Genomic DNA, 14,822 nt, shown 5'->3' on the forward strand with positions numbered 1-14,822 from the left:
AAACTGCCCACTGTTTTCCTCCAGAGGAATTTATTCAGGCCTTGGGGCTGCGCGGTTTTTAGCTGCGGCAGGTCCCCGTTACCCCCAAGCTAGCGGCGGCACGACTCCAGTTGCAGCGGCTATCACACACTCACATCGCCTCAATTTGGAAAACGGACTGTTTCAAGTTTAGTGCACATGAACAATGTCAAATGTATATGTGTTGTCTTAATTCTGATGTGTGCCATTATTATGGTAAACAAGTAATAATTGTGGATTAATTGCTGTTTGTCTGTGGAAATGTGAGTGTGGATGTAATCTCGTTGTTGTTGCATTTGTAACGACAATGATAATAAAGCTATCCATCCATCCATCCATATATATATATATATATATATATATATATATGTGTGTGTGTGTGTGTGTGTGTATTAAACCTTGCAGCTACACTGTCAGCAACAAAAATAACCTTATTAATCATTAAATATAAAAAAAACAGAAATTATTAATACAAAGATGGAAGGATTGAAAGTGGAAAAATTGTTAGCCAAAAAAAGAATGCAGTAACAATTATATGATGTATTGCTCCAGTCACCAATAGTTCCTTAGACGTACAGTGCTGACCAAAAGGAAAATAATGCCACATAAGTTTTTATAGCAGTGACTGCACATTGTCCCGAACAATGTGCATGAAGTCACCACAGCCTCCACGCTGCAAACCGTGCTGCAGAAAATGTGCTGACCATATAGAAACAACTGAATATATAACGCAAATGGGATTTTCTCTTTACATCAGAATCATTTAAAGATGAAATTTTCCAAATAAGTTAGCTCTGGTCACAGATCTGTTGATTTTCATTATTCATGCAGACTTCAAGCTCGTAGTAAAAAGCTAAAAGATGATGTGAATGGGTTGGAAGAGTTCATGCCGTGATAGAAGCACCATACAAAATAAACTGTCAAGTTCCTGTCAACTACTCACAGAATAAGTTGTCACAAAACAGCATATTCTCAAAAATCATGCACAATACTAGATTACAACAGTCACAACAATGGGATTACAAGCAAATTCTACCTGAGGTTACAGAGGAAAAATTAAAATTGTTAAGTTAAACGTGCCAGAAATTTTTTAAACTCTGGAAAAGAAATGTTGATTAGAAATAATGATAAGCAGTTAAGAGTTCACTTCCCATCTTCCTTTGAACATTACACACATCTTTGAGTGGCAGAGAAAAGTTTATCAGCAGGCCATGGAAGTAAACTGTGGTGTGTTGTTGCTGTTACCAACTATATAAAGTAAATATTTTGTTACGTATCTTGTAAGCATCAGTCTAAGACATTACCTTGATCAATGTTTGATGAACAGACTGACGTAAAGAGAAGCTATGGTGGAAATAGTTAGCTAGCACCAAGTAGGATAAACAATGTGCCCAGCATAGCCTAGCTTGCTAACTCAGCGACAGACTACATCCATCCTAGCTTGCTAACTATGACATCAGCGACAGACTACATCCATCCATCTTCTATTTCCAGTTACTCCAAGTAAAGGTCACAGGGTGAAGGGGGGTATCCCAGTAGTCATAGGGCAGTGGTATTCAACTTGTTCCAGAAAGGGCCGAGAGGGTGCAGGCTTTCTTTACAACCACCCACACCACCTGGTGGCTTCACTGATTAACATCATTTTGAGTAGATAGAATCAGTTAATCAGTGAAATCACCTGGTGGAGTGGGTGGTTGCAAAGAAAACCTGCACCCTCTCGGCCCATTCTGGAACAAGCTGAATATCTGTCATAGGGAATAAGGCGGGGTACACTCTGGACAGGATGCCAGTCTGTTGTATGGCCACACATAGACGAACACATTCACACCCACAAGCAAACACGGGAACAACATGCAAATTCCACACAGAAAGGACAAAATAGGAAGCAATCTCATGACCTTTTTGCTGTGAGTTTAATGTCATGGGTTACAGTGGAGTCAAATTCAGTATATGTAGCCTATGTAATCAATGTTTTTAAAACATCCCTTAGGGCGCCTTCACACATAATGAAAATTTGGTTGATTTGTGCATAAAGTGTGCATGAAGCAGGAATTGTGTGCAAAACCTGTAAAATCGTAGCTACCTCGTATAGCTGTTGCTACATCTATTTGTGCACACCAGCGGCTGAAAGACAGAGTGTGGCCATTCGCACTATAAACACAACAGCTGTCAGCACACAGTCACTGTCGTGCTGGCAGTGAAATTTGTCTAAGTGTCCCACGAGTGTGGCTTTGGTGTGTACGCTGAACTGACAGGAGGTGTGGCCACCAACAGAAGCAGCTGTGCAGATATGTCAATCTGGACGTCCCGGACAACATGTACTGTGTTTGGACGGACATGGACTAACAAATGCCCACTGTGATGTGTGTGTGTCTGCTTGCTGTGATCACATGGACATAAATAAAACATATATCGCTTTGCAACGGGCTGCAGCGAGCGAGTGCGGGCATGCTGCAGCCCATTGACAGGCTGCCCACAGGTTGAAATGGACTGTCAGATGGGTGATTGGTCTGTCATGCCGCCCACGTGAGCTCTGTTTCACTGCAACATGCCGGCTGGGCACGCGCCAGCAGATGTGGACATGATCAGAGCACACTGCTTCTCATTCATGTCATTTCATGACTGTATGTCAGTGTACATCATGTGTCATCTACAGAGGAACAGATGGATCATATTTGTATTGCCCACTTGATAAATACGGTGTTTTTAAATGGTGTGGTTTTTTTTTATTTTTTTCAAATACGTCCATGTCCTTTCTGATATCAGGCAGTTTCCTGGCACTTTCCCAGGACAGTGACGGTAGTTCAGTGGTAAAGTTTCTGACTGAAAATCAGAGCTTTTGGAAGGCATGGGTTCGATTCCTGTGGATGGCATGCAATTTTTATTTTTTTTATTTCCAACCACATCGCATAGCTGTTGTGAAAAGCTGCTGTGTTTCCGCATGCACAGAAGTGTTGCAGCATGTATTTTTTTCATTTTTTATTTATTTTTTCTTCACACCAGCGGCGTAATGTGGTTACACATCATGCAGCTGGTGGCACTGTGTTCCTGCATGCATGAACCGTTGCACCGGCTTCGTGCACACCTGCCCATCAGCGCAATGTTTTGTGGTATGCTCATATGAGCTCTACCGCTGTGAGTCACCCTGGAGTTGTACATATTCACACTATGTGTGATGGGGCCCTTAGATACATATTTTTATGTCACTCAAGGACATTATGAACCATTGTGTCTCTTTTGATTCTAACCAATCTGGGAATAATTTTAGGATACAGATTCTATTAAAACAAACCAACAAAGAAAATTATGGGTAGAAGCTCTGATCATTAGTAATGATTACTACTGTTATCCCTGTAGTAAGCCTTTTAGGAGGCGGTGATGGTCTGGGGGATGTGATGGTCTAGTGGTTAAGGTGTTGGGTTTGAGACCAGAAGATCCTCAGTTCAAATCCCAGCCTGACTGGAAAATCACTAAGGACCCTTGGGCAAGGTTTTTAATCCCCTATTGCTCCCGGTGTGTAGTGAGCGCCTTGTATGGCAGCTCCCCCACATCGGGGTAAATGTGAGGCATTATTTGTAAAGCGCTTTGAGCGTCTGATGCCGATGGAAAAGCGCTATATAAATGCAGTCCATTTACCATTTTATCTGTTGGATAAGATAGCTAAAAACATTATGTCTCCGAGTGCAGGTATTCTAACGTCTTATTTCATTATATATGCTGTCAAACCAAGAAGTTTGTTGATTATGCTTTGTATGTAAAAGAGTAATAAAACCATAAAACACAAAAAAGAACTATTGATAATACAGATTTAAGAACATAAATTAATTGGAATATAAGGATCTATCTATCTGTTGAGTTGTGCAAACTTTTTTCATATTTAATGGATTTAAATTGTATGAAAAGTAATATAAAACCTAACTATTGGTACAATATTTATGAATAAATATTAGTGAATGAAAAACACTGCGCTTAAAGTGCATATCATGGGTAAATGAAAGTTCAAATAAGATGACAATTCTAAATAAATAAAGAATTAACAAAATATTGTTGTATTGTGTTTTATTTTTATTTTTTAAACACTAAAAAAATTAAGCCAAAAACATGGGGAACTTAGCTTGATTTAATGTGCAGATTTGATAGCCTGCAATAATTGTTGATTTCAGTGGCATCATCTTCAGAACTGCCCTAAGAGCCACTTCAGGTAAAGCAAATAGGAAAAAAAAAAAGCAATTTAAATTTTTTCATTAGCTATATCAGGGCCGGCACAAGTTAAAGACGTGGAAGAATGAATTTATAATCTGATATAAACATTTTAAAATATAATTTTGACTGGAGTGAGATATACCCATTAAAGAATATTTATGAACAAGGATAGGCACCAATCATCACACACTGATAACATCTGACTTCAGGCTTGCCTGCAGAAGCTACAAAACTGATGTAAATATGATCACACCATAAAACTGCAGCTGATATTCAACCAGCTATGAAATGTGTTTGTCAGCATATGCTAATAGAACACATGTAGAACATAGTTACATTTAAGAAACAGAATACCTATATGTGATTAGGATGGACTCAACTAAAATCAGGTACTTTTAAAGCTACAGTATTTTCAAGTCAAATTTCCCTCTGGGGGGTTAGGGTTAGATCCCACTGAGCAGCAAAAAATATTAACCTGTTACTTCTAAAACATTAACAACACCAGCAAGAGATCTGAGTACAATTGTGCAGCTTTTTACCTCAATTAAAGCTCAAAGCTTGAACATGTTTCACGAACAAAACGCTTTGAAATTCAATTCATTTTAGAAAAGAAAAAATATAATAGTCCATGCCTTTGGAGATCTTCTGAGCTATTGTTATTAAAAGTTTCAATAAAGACTGACAAATGCTGAGACAAGTCAATAACACAGCAATGCCACTTTCAGTTAATCACCTCCATCACAGTACATAGACAGACCAAGAACGATCGACTAAAACCAGCACCAGCAGCTGGAGCAAAATGAATTTAAGCATTAGATATAACTGCTTCTGTAATGGCAGAGATGCCATCAACATCCCGATTATCGGATTTGTGAAAAGTTTTGACATTGTTACACGTTACTAGAATAAATATTTTGTTGGAGTTCCAGTTGGTTTGAGCCAATCCAAACTACATCCTCTGGCCGCTTGCTCTCAAGGGGAATGCTGTTTCCTCAGATGAGCTTCGAGCAACAGAAAAAGTAATGACTTGTACTGTGCCATGCGTAGGCCTAATAATAAAAGCTGCTTCTGTGGGAATTGGGCCATACATGTCAGGTTTTGCTCTCCAGAGTAGCAAATACCTCAGAGATTTCCCCCTTTTCTCAACTGGGGAAGGATAAATTGATGATACAGTGGGGTAGACAAATGAAATTAATCTTCCCCGTACCTGACAGGAATCGGCTTTAGATAGTGCGAGCGCACGCGTGAATGGGTGTGCGTGCGCGCGCGCACACACACACACACACACACACACACACACACACACACACACACACACACACACACACACACACACATACACACACTGGTTAAAATAGCTCAATATCATATTTGGTTCAAAAACAAGACAAATGGATTGAAGCAAAACAATAATGTTTTACAAGCCTGAAAAAAAAAAAAAATGCAAGTAGCAGATGCTGAGGAGTTTCCATCAGATAAAACAGGTGACATGAATTTTTCTCTTGTTAGCGTCACTGAAAGCAGGAGCTGTATCTCGTACAGGCAGGTGGGCTAATTAAAAGCGAGCTTTGTTGGGTGGATTTTACACTGTCAGATCGCCTCAACAGACACAAGGCTACAGCAGCAACGATAAGCTTTTCAGACCCTCACATTGATCTACGTGTCACAGAGGGGTGAGAGTGCCACCTGAGTATCCAGGGCGACAGACGCATTTGAAGCCCCCAGGCTTGTTGATACAGATGCCCTCGTGTAGGCAAGGTGAAACTTCACACTCATTCACATCCAGGTCACACACTGTTCCAAAGTAACCAGGAGGGCAAATGCAGTGAAACCTAAGAAAGACGTGGGATAAAAGTAAAATGTGGTCAAGACCTGTCCCATCATGCGGGAGAGCATAATGCCTGTGGAGTGTAGTTAGTGTCAAAAGTCACATACTTAAAAACTACAAAACATCAGTGGATAAAGCAGTATGGTATTTAGTGACAGGAGCACAAATTAAATTCCATAAATGGCATCATACTTTGATGATGAGCAGTTTTTTAAAAGTCATTTCCAAAATTCTCATAAATTTGGACATTGAAATAAACAATGTACCCATAACACTCCATCAATCTAATCTGATATTGTTTGAATAAATAAATAACTAAATAACAACAAAAATATATAATTATATTTAAGCATATTTTCATGGAATTATTTTAAAAAACACTAATTTGATCAAAAATGTGTTATAAAGACTAACTGCATTTGTTTTTTTAACTGATCCCAATAAAAATTCTATTTACTTAAAAAAACTACAGCTAAATGAAAGATTATTCTGAACTAGCCTATGGATTCACAAGAATATCATAGTTATCAATTCATTATTCATTGATTATTATCTACTTGTTGTTGTTTTTGTAGACTCACACTTTTGGTTATAAACCAAAAAAAGCAATCAGGTTTTTCAGTCAGATGGTCTGTTACTTTAGTTACTATAGTGCTTTCTTAAATAAAGCTCACAATAAATACTACGTAGCATTACATTTTTTTTTTTAAAGTAAAATTTCAAATTTGGTGTTTTACTGACAGATTAATAATAATAATAATAATAATAATAACAACAACAACACCTCAAAACACTAAGACACTGTACTTGACATCTACGAAAAGTTTTTTCTTCTCTAAAGACGTCTGGACATAGTGTATTAATGTTGGTAATTGTTGTGTGGGCCGCCAGAAGAGGAGGTACTGCTGGCCCACCACCAGTGGGCGCCCTGCCTGAAGTGCAGGCTTCAGGCACGAGAGGGCGCTGCCGCCACGGACACAGCCGGGGGTGACAGCTGTCACTCATTATCTCTTGACAGCTGTCACCCATCTACTCTACAGCATCTCACTCCATAAAGACCAGACGTCATCTCCCCCTCATTGCCGAGATATCGTACATCAATGGAGGTAACTTTCTCTGCCTGTAGTAATTGATTCTAAGAGCTATTGTTTTGCAGCTGTCAACCAGAGGACCGGCGTGGGTCGCGACTGTTTCGTCCTACGTCCGTCAAATAAGTGGTTAAACAGACGCTGCACGAGTGTGTGTTAGAGGTGGAGGTGGCATTCCCACCGTTGTTGTTACGGGGTGTACACACACCCACACTTGACTGTCTTTGTTCTTCGCCAGCAGTACCAGATCCGACAGTCGGGGACGGTGATCACCTGGGAATTCGGGACTTGGCGGCTCCAGTATTCACCAGGTTCGGTGGCGGCGGAAATCGTGTGGTTCCGGCTCTTCTCAGGACAGACGTCTTCTATCCTAGAGCCTGCCCACACGTCACCTTTGTGGATTGACTGTTATCATATTCTGAGATTGTCTGTGTATTCGTTGTGCACCTTCACAACATTAAATTGTTACTTTTTGGCTCATCTATTGACCGTTCATTTGCGCCCCCTGTTGTGGGTCCGTGTCACTACACTTTCACAACAGTAATGATAGGACATAAAACTAACTTGAATTTCACAAACAAACACACTGCAAAATGTGTGTAAGAGTCCCCTCTTTTTTTTAATCAAGTCAGATTTAACGTGAGGCCAAGACCCCCAGGTTGGGAAACACTGGCTAAGTGAATTAGCGATGTGAAATACTCTGTCTGTGTTCCAAATTCAGTGAAGCCCCTATTTTTCATTCTTAAACTCACTGGCAGCTCTTGACTCTTCAGCTAACAAAACAAAGCAATTTCTTACTGTGTCCTTTAACTTAATTTGAATTCAGGCAGCTGAAGGGAAAAGTAATCTGTCCAATAATGTCGTTTGCTCAATTCAAATCCCGCTCTCCAGCTGTTGATGGATTTAATATCCCCAGATAGCCCACCTCGGAGGAGACGGTTATCCTGTTTTCAAATCAGCTAACACAACATATACGGTAATTAGGCACTTCAATGTTAAAGCCTAATCTACACTTTTGATTAGTTAAACGACATGGTTATATCGTATCTGATTTCCATGATGTGTTAACGCTGTTCTGCTTTATTTAGAAGAGTCTTTAGGTGGTGTGGTACAATCCTCCTGCAATAATGAACACTTTATAGGTAAGTCTGTTAAGACAGTAAATTAAAAACTCTTCGACCTTGACAGTGAAAGGAAGGTAAATACTAGTGAGTAAACTGTCTGATCCATCACCCCAGCCCAGATAGACATGTTGTGGTGGTGGTCAGTGAAATTCAAACACCCCTGGTGTGAACTCTCCAAAATGTCCAATCAGGGGAGTGCTCTGAGGTGGCCAACAAGGGAGTGAAGTCATCACAAGAGACAAAACAGAGACAAACCATTTAGGACTCCAAATTGGGCCTGAGATTTCTCAAACCATCTGTCCAACTAAACCTAGAAGCCCCGGGGCTCCCATTAAGCACAGCCAAGAGAAGCGCCGGCGGAGGTAAGACCAATCCAGACGCATGATGTGCTCCTGCTGAATTCGCTCTCCGTCTGCGGCGCAGATGCTTATTTATGTCAAGGATGAAGAAGGGCTCGTTACACATAAACACTTTGAAGGTTATCTGCTTTTCCAAAACAAATGAAATGGATTTCTTCTGGAAAACCAAGGGGGGGAATACATATTTATTCTTACTCATTGACAAGGTCTTGACAAATGGCAGCATTGTGGCAAGGGTTTGAAACACATTCATTGATGTCTTCCTCACAGCGAAGGCCAGAAAATCCAGATTTACAATCACAGCTGCAACAGAAAATCAGTAATATTGATGTTTTGTCTCACATGGAAACCGGAAGATCTGTTTCCCACTGGCACATACAAAACATCACTAAGAATGCATTGATAATAACTATACAATCTGTTTTGCTTGTCTTATTATACAAACCACAGGTCTAGACTTGATCATTTAACAAAATAATTCAGATACTGAAATTTTAATTCAACATTCTTTTGCCTGAAATGCTTTATTAAAAAGAAATCTGAAGAAAAGGTTATAAGCACTGAACAAATCTATTAGCTATGGGCAATTTACTATTGAAATTAAAGTATAATGTCTAGAAGCAATTTAAAGAATTCATATGACTTGTACTGAACGTTTGGATTTACTAAAGCCTGTTATTTTCCTGCCACTGACAAAATGTAGTGAGTTATGGATAATACACTTTACCTGTAACTGTTGACCTGGTCTACACAGTCACCCAGATTTTGGCATGGACTTGAGCCACACTCATTGGTGTCAATTTCACACCAACTTCCTTCAAAGCCTGAAAAATAGATGAGATGGTCATGGATCAGCAAGCCCCACTACATCCTGAGAATGTTCAAACCAATGATAACAAAGGCCCCAGTGAATGCCATTTTAATAGGAGTAGTAGCCCCTGTAGCATATCTCATCTTCCAGCTCTCAGCTCTCACTGTTTCCCCTTTGAGAGTGTGTGGAAGTCTAATAATACTTTAGTGCCACAGACAGATTGGTCTGAGGGCTAGTGGTTTGGGGTTTGGGAGGCATGCGACTGTATGTGTGTATGTGAGAGGAAGTGAGCGAGTAGGGGGACTTCTTGTTAAGTTAGGGTAAAAGGGAGAGGCAAAGCCCAGGAGCTCTTTTGGCCTTGTTCATTAGGGGGTTGAGGGGCAGGATGGCTAAGCAGATCAGCGTGGATGTTATGTTGTACATCTGAGGATAGTCTGGGACTGTAAAACTCTGCCTGTCTGAGGTGTTCCTTTGGTATCTCACCTATTCTGAGAATGTTTGGTGTGGTAAATGAGACGTACAGTACAGTAGCTATCTCCTCTCGTGACTTAGTGAAGGGTGCCCTGTGTGCCTGCTTGTAACACATCATGGCCCCCAAAGGTGGTGCAAGGCTGCTGAAGATGGAGAGTGAGCTGGGATGGTAATACTCTGATTCTCATGATACTGTAAAGTGTATTTGAAGATACTATATATATTTTTTCAGGTTTTTCCCATTTGCCGTAGTTATTGTATTGATTTTCTTTGCTTATTGTGTGCCTGCCTTGTGGAATGATCTTCCTACAGAGATAAAACAGTCAGATTCTGTGGAGACATTCAAGTCCAGTCTAAAGACTCTATCTCCCTCTCATATAGCTAACATTCTGGTGTAGTATGAAACTATGCTACCTCTCCTTTAATTCATATCAGCAATGGAACAGGTCTCTGCCTCACTACATCTAAATTCTTGGTCTTTTAGTGAAGCACAGGGGTATCTGCTGACAACCACCTTAGCAATCTCTTTGCTTCCCTGTTGAGGTACTGCTGGTGATTTAATAATTCAGGTACAGTTATTTCCAGCCGACCCCAGGGCACCGGACTGACTTTGGGATGCCACGCTGCACCACAGACTGTAAGTCTTGCCCTGCAGCCGACCGGTGCTGGGCATGGACGCCTGTGTACTAGAGACATAGGATGGACTCTACTGTATTTTCAACTAAGAACTCTGCATTTGTTGCGCCACTGTTTCTTCTGATTGTAAAGAAACTCTTGTACAATCTGTAAAAACCTTGTACTGTTAGAATGGCCTAAGCAGTGGTTCACCCCTTTGGGTCTGGTCTGCTTGAGGTTTCTACCACATTATTGCCAGAGGGAGTTTTTCCTTACCACTGCAGCCTGTGTGCTTGCTCAGGGGGCTTAGTAAGGTTAGACCTTCCTCATGTGAAATGCCTTGAGGCAGCTTTGTTGTGATTTGGCGCTATACAAATAAAATAAATTGAACTGAATAAATTGAATTGAATATTTTATTGTATTTGTGTAAGCTATAGGAGTTCTTTACTACGTTATGATAATACTTTATACCTTATGTGTTCCTCAGTAATTATTTATGTTTTTATTTTACAAGTATGAATTTTTACTTAATGAATCTGTACCATACCAATCATCCTCTGAGGTCAATGGCTTGAGTGTTATAAGCAGTAATCCAGGCATTGCTTTTACATACTGTAGCAATGAATGGTCTTAGATGGAAGGCAAAGTTCTTGATTTACCAGTGGATTTACTTTCCAATTTTCCACTGTGGTTATGATCTTTGAACACTGAGGCAAAGAATGTGATCATTGATACAGGTGAGCCTTATTCACAGGGTCGGTGAACTTACTCTTTGACAGAGGGTGACCTCCGACATCCAGAATATAACAGAGTAATACCCTCGTCACACATAGCTAGAATCATGCAGAATGGCCCCAGAATGACAAATTGGTGCACATCCGAAAAGTGTTCGGTTTCAGTTCCAAAATGTTCTGACAGCCATCTGCGAGAGTCTACACAGTTGGTCAAAATTGGCTGGCGGTCCTGAGTGTGATGCACATGTTCAAAACCCTCCGGGCGCTGTCGAGATGGGACACCTATCTGACAGCGGTCCATGTGCAACTTGAGGACCATCTGACCACAATTTCCATATTCTGATGGCAGCAAAACAGGATCTGAAATGATTTCAGCGCATACGAGGGAACCTCGAGATGGATCTGGCACAGCAAAGCCTGCCAGTATGACCTGCACATGCCACATATAATAATGCCCCCCGGAGCACAAAGGAACTGTTGAAATGTATGTGGCATGCTTCATCATGATAATAATTATGAATTATTATCATGTACAGTGGATGTAAACAGCAGCTATCAAACCGAAAGCACTATGCGCACGCCGCCATAAATCTGAACAGGCTGTATAGACCTTACAGTACAGATATTTGTCCATTCCTTCCCATGGGCGATGTAAATAATGTGAACTATTGTCTCCATCATATCTGTATCTAACACGGGCAGATCTCCGTGGTACGCAGTGACACGTCATTGCAAGTGTCAGGCTCGGAGCTGAATGGATCTGACCGCTGTAATATATGATCACCTTTTAACTCTGTAGGAGTATGGAACTGTTGTGCCAGGCTGTGACAACATTAACAAACATGAATCTCACCTCCAACAGCGGTCCAGGAGGCTGTGTGGACATGGAGCTGGGACCGCAGCCTGTGGTTAATATCCTCTCACCCTGCTGCTGTGTGCTGGAATCAACCACGCAAAAATAAATCCCATGTGATAATCCAACCATCGCAGTGTCCAGAGTTGTGTTGTGCTGCTGAAGTGAGCCAAAAACGAAACTGAAGTTCCCTGGAAAGGCTGCATCTGATGCATGGGATAGCATTGCTCACTGCCAGCAAACTTTCAGCAAAGCTGTCCAGTGGCACGTGTGCTTAGTGGCTCATACAGCATTATGCATGCGCGCACGCACGCACGCATGCACACACGCACGCACGCACACACACACACACACACACACACACACACACACACACACACACACACACACACAGCTGAGCATGCTGGTTGCCTTACTTGAAAGATTTTTGGGGGGGACATATCCAAAAAGACAGAGAAGCCAGGTTAGAAATTCAACCTTCTGAAGGGGCTATAGCAGGTGAACTAAGTCTACCTACACCTGGCTGAAAATGTTCTAACTCCATTATTCCCATCTGCAAAAATTCCATTTTATCAAAAAAATCATTGTCTTAAGTCAGAAAGAATGCCTACTTGCCTTACATCAGAATCAGAATTGAATTTATTGCGAAGAAAGTTTGCACATACAAGGAATTTGAACTGGTGTTACTCATGCATAAACAATAGGAAAAGAAAAGAAAAAAAAAACACTTCTGTAAGAAGTAAAAGAGTCAAATAGGCAAAACTATATTCACTGTTAAATAAATATAACATTATTGGAATTGGACTGTGCAAAAACAGGTGACTGGAGTACAGCTGTATAGTACCTTAATGCAAAGTTATATTAAGATTTTTTCCTGCTGTGAAACACAAAACTCTGGTTCTTCAGTTAGGCTCATAAATATAGTTAAAGGTTTCCTATTTCTAATCCAGAAATCACACAAAATACCAGAAATACAGTACCTGTTGGTTAGAAGGCAAAATGAAATAAATACTTTAAACATAAATAAATAAATGCAGTGACCCTATTATATTTTTCAGAGAATGAACTGATTTAAAAGATTGTCAATTCTGGAGGTAGATGTCATTTATTGTGGTAAAACAGAAGCAAGTTGAAGAAATGAAAACACCTTGGTCAAAATACATGTACCATTATAGTCACTGGGTAACTATAGTGCATCTGGAAAGTATTCAGAGATTCACTTTTTCCACATTTTGTTGTGTTACAGCCTTATTCCAAAATGGATGACATCCATTTTTTCCCTCAAAATTCTATACACAATACCCCATAATGACAAAGTGAACAAAGGTTTGTTGTGTTTTGTTTTAGATTTTTGCAAATGTATTAAAAACAAAAAAATAAGAAATCACATGTACACAAATATTCACAGTTTTTGCTGTGAGCTCAGGTGCATCCTGTTTCCACTGATCATCCCTGAGATGTTTCTACAGCTTAGTTGGAGTCCACCTGGGGTAGATTCAACTGATTGGACATGATTTGGAAAGGCGCACACCTGTCTACATATACGGTCCCACAATTGACAGTGTATGCCAGAGCACAAACCAAGCCTGAAGTCAAAGGAATTGTCTGTAGACCTCTAAGACAGGACTGTCTCAAGGTACAAATGTGGGTAAAGGTACAGAGACATTACATTACATTGAAAGTTCAAATGAGCACAGTGGCCTCCATCATCTGAAATTGAAGAAGTTTAGATTCACTAGGACTCTTCCTAGAGCTGGCTGCCCATCTAAACTGAGCAATCGGGGGAGAAGGGCCTTAGTCAGGGAGGTGACTCAGAGCTCCAGCAATCTTCTGTGGAGAGAGGAGAAGCTTTGAGAAGGACAACCACTGCTGCAGCAATCCCCATTCAGGCCTATATGGTAGAGTGGCCAGACAGAAGCCACTCCTTGTGCCACTTCTTGCATCATATTCAAGAAGACTCGAGGCTCTAATTGCTGCCAAAGGTACGTCAACAAAGTATCGAGCATAGGGTGTGAATACCCATGTACATGTGATTTCTTGTTTTTATTTTTTATTTTAGTAAATTAGCAAAAAATTCAAAAAGATTTTTTCATGTTGTCATTATGGGGTGTTGTGAGTGCAATTTTGAAGGACAAAATGAATTTACTGCATTTTGGAATAAAGCTGTAACATAAAATGTGGAAAAAGTGACGCTCTGTGAATACTTTCTGGATGCACTGTATACATTCATTGTCTTTCACACATCATCATTATCATGCTTATTATCACTTTTACAAAAGCCCACCTTTTCTAACACGTTAGTGGCGTGATGCTACAGTTAGTCAGAGGCACTCAGGCTGTTGGCTACAGCTATGTACTGGAAGGCCTGTGGTTGTTTGTACATTTTATTACAAATGTCTGTAATAATATGGCTTGTTGTGTGCTTAACTATCTGAACAGATCAACTGTGATGTGTGTGTGCTGGTATCTGCATCGAATGAAATTCTTGTGTGATGAGATATTGGACGCAACAGTATTCGCATTTGTAGCACATATTGGGTTGAATTCATCCCCTCCAGGTCACAAATGGTCTCACTCACACTCAACGTCTTCACTCATGTAAGGGCTGCAGACCCCTCTCCCACCCTCCCACCTAATTAATCACTCACACACAAAGTGCTTTACATGGAGGATTCATCATTCAAAAGCTTTTGCAAAAAATCTTCCATAATCTTCCAT

The 14,822-nt window shown here is 40.4% G+C and overlaps 1 long non-coding RNA gene across 1 annotated transcript; it reads right to left on the reverse strand.

The window, feature by feature from the left end:
• LOC117523554 lies at nt 1-14,215 on the reverse strand. The gene is made up of 5 exons (XR_004564538.1): nt 14,039-14,215; nt 13,686-13,690; nt 11,253-11,260; nt 8,824-8,828; nt 1-10 (listed from the first exon to the last, which is right to left on the reverse strand). It is a non-coding gene; the product is annotated as an uncharacterized LOC117523554 (long non-coding RNA).
• Nucleotides 14,216-14,822: the final 607 nt, after the last annotated feature.

The sequence above is a fragment of the Thalassophryne amazonica genome, chromosome 13, assembly GCF_902500255.1.
Source record: "Thalassophryne amazonica chromosome 13, fThaAma1.1, whole genome shotgun sequence".
In the NCBI taxonomy this organism is placed as follows: Eukaryota; Metazoa; Chordata; class Actinopteri; order Batrachoidiformes; family Batrachoididae; genus Thalassophryne; species Thalassophryne amazonica.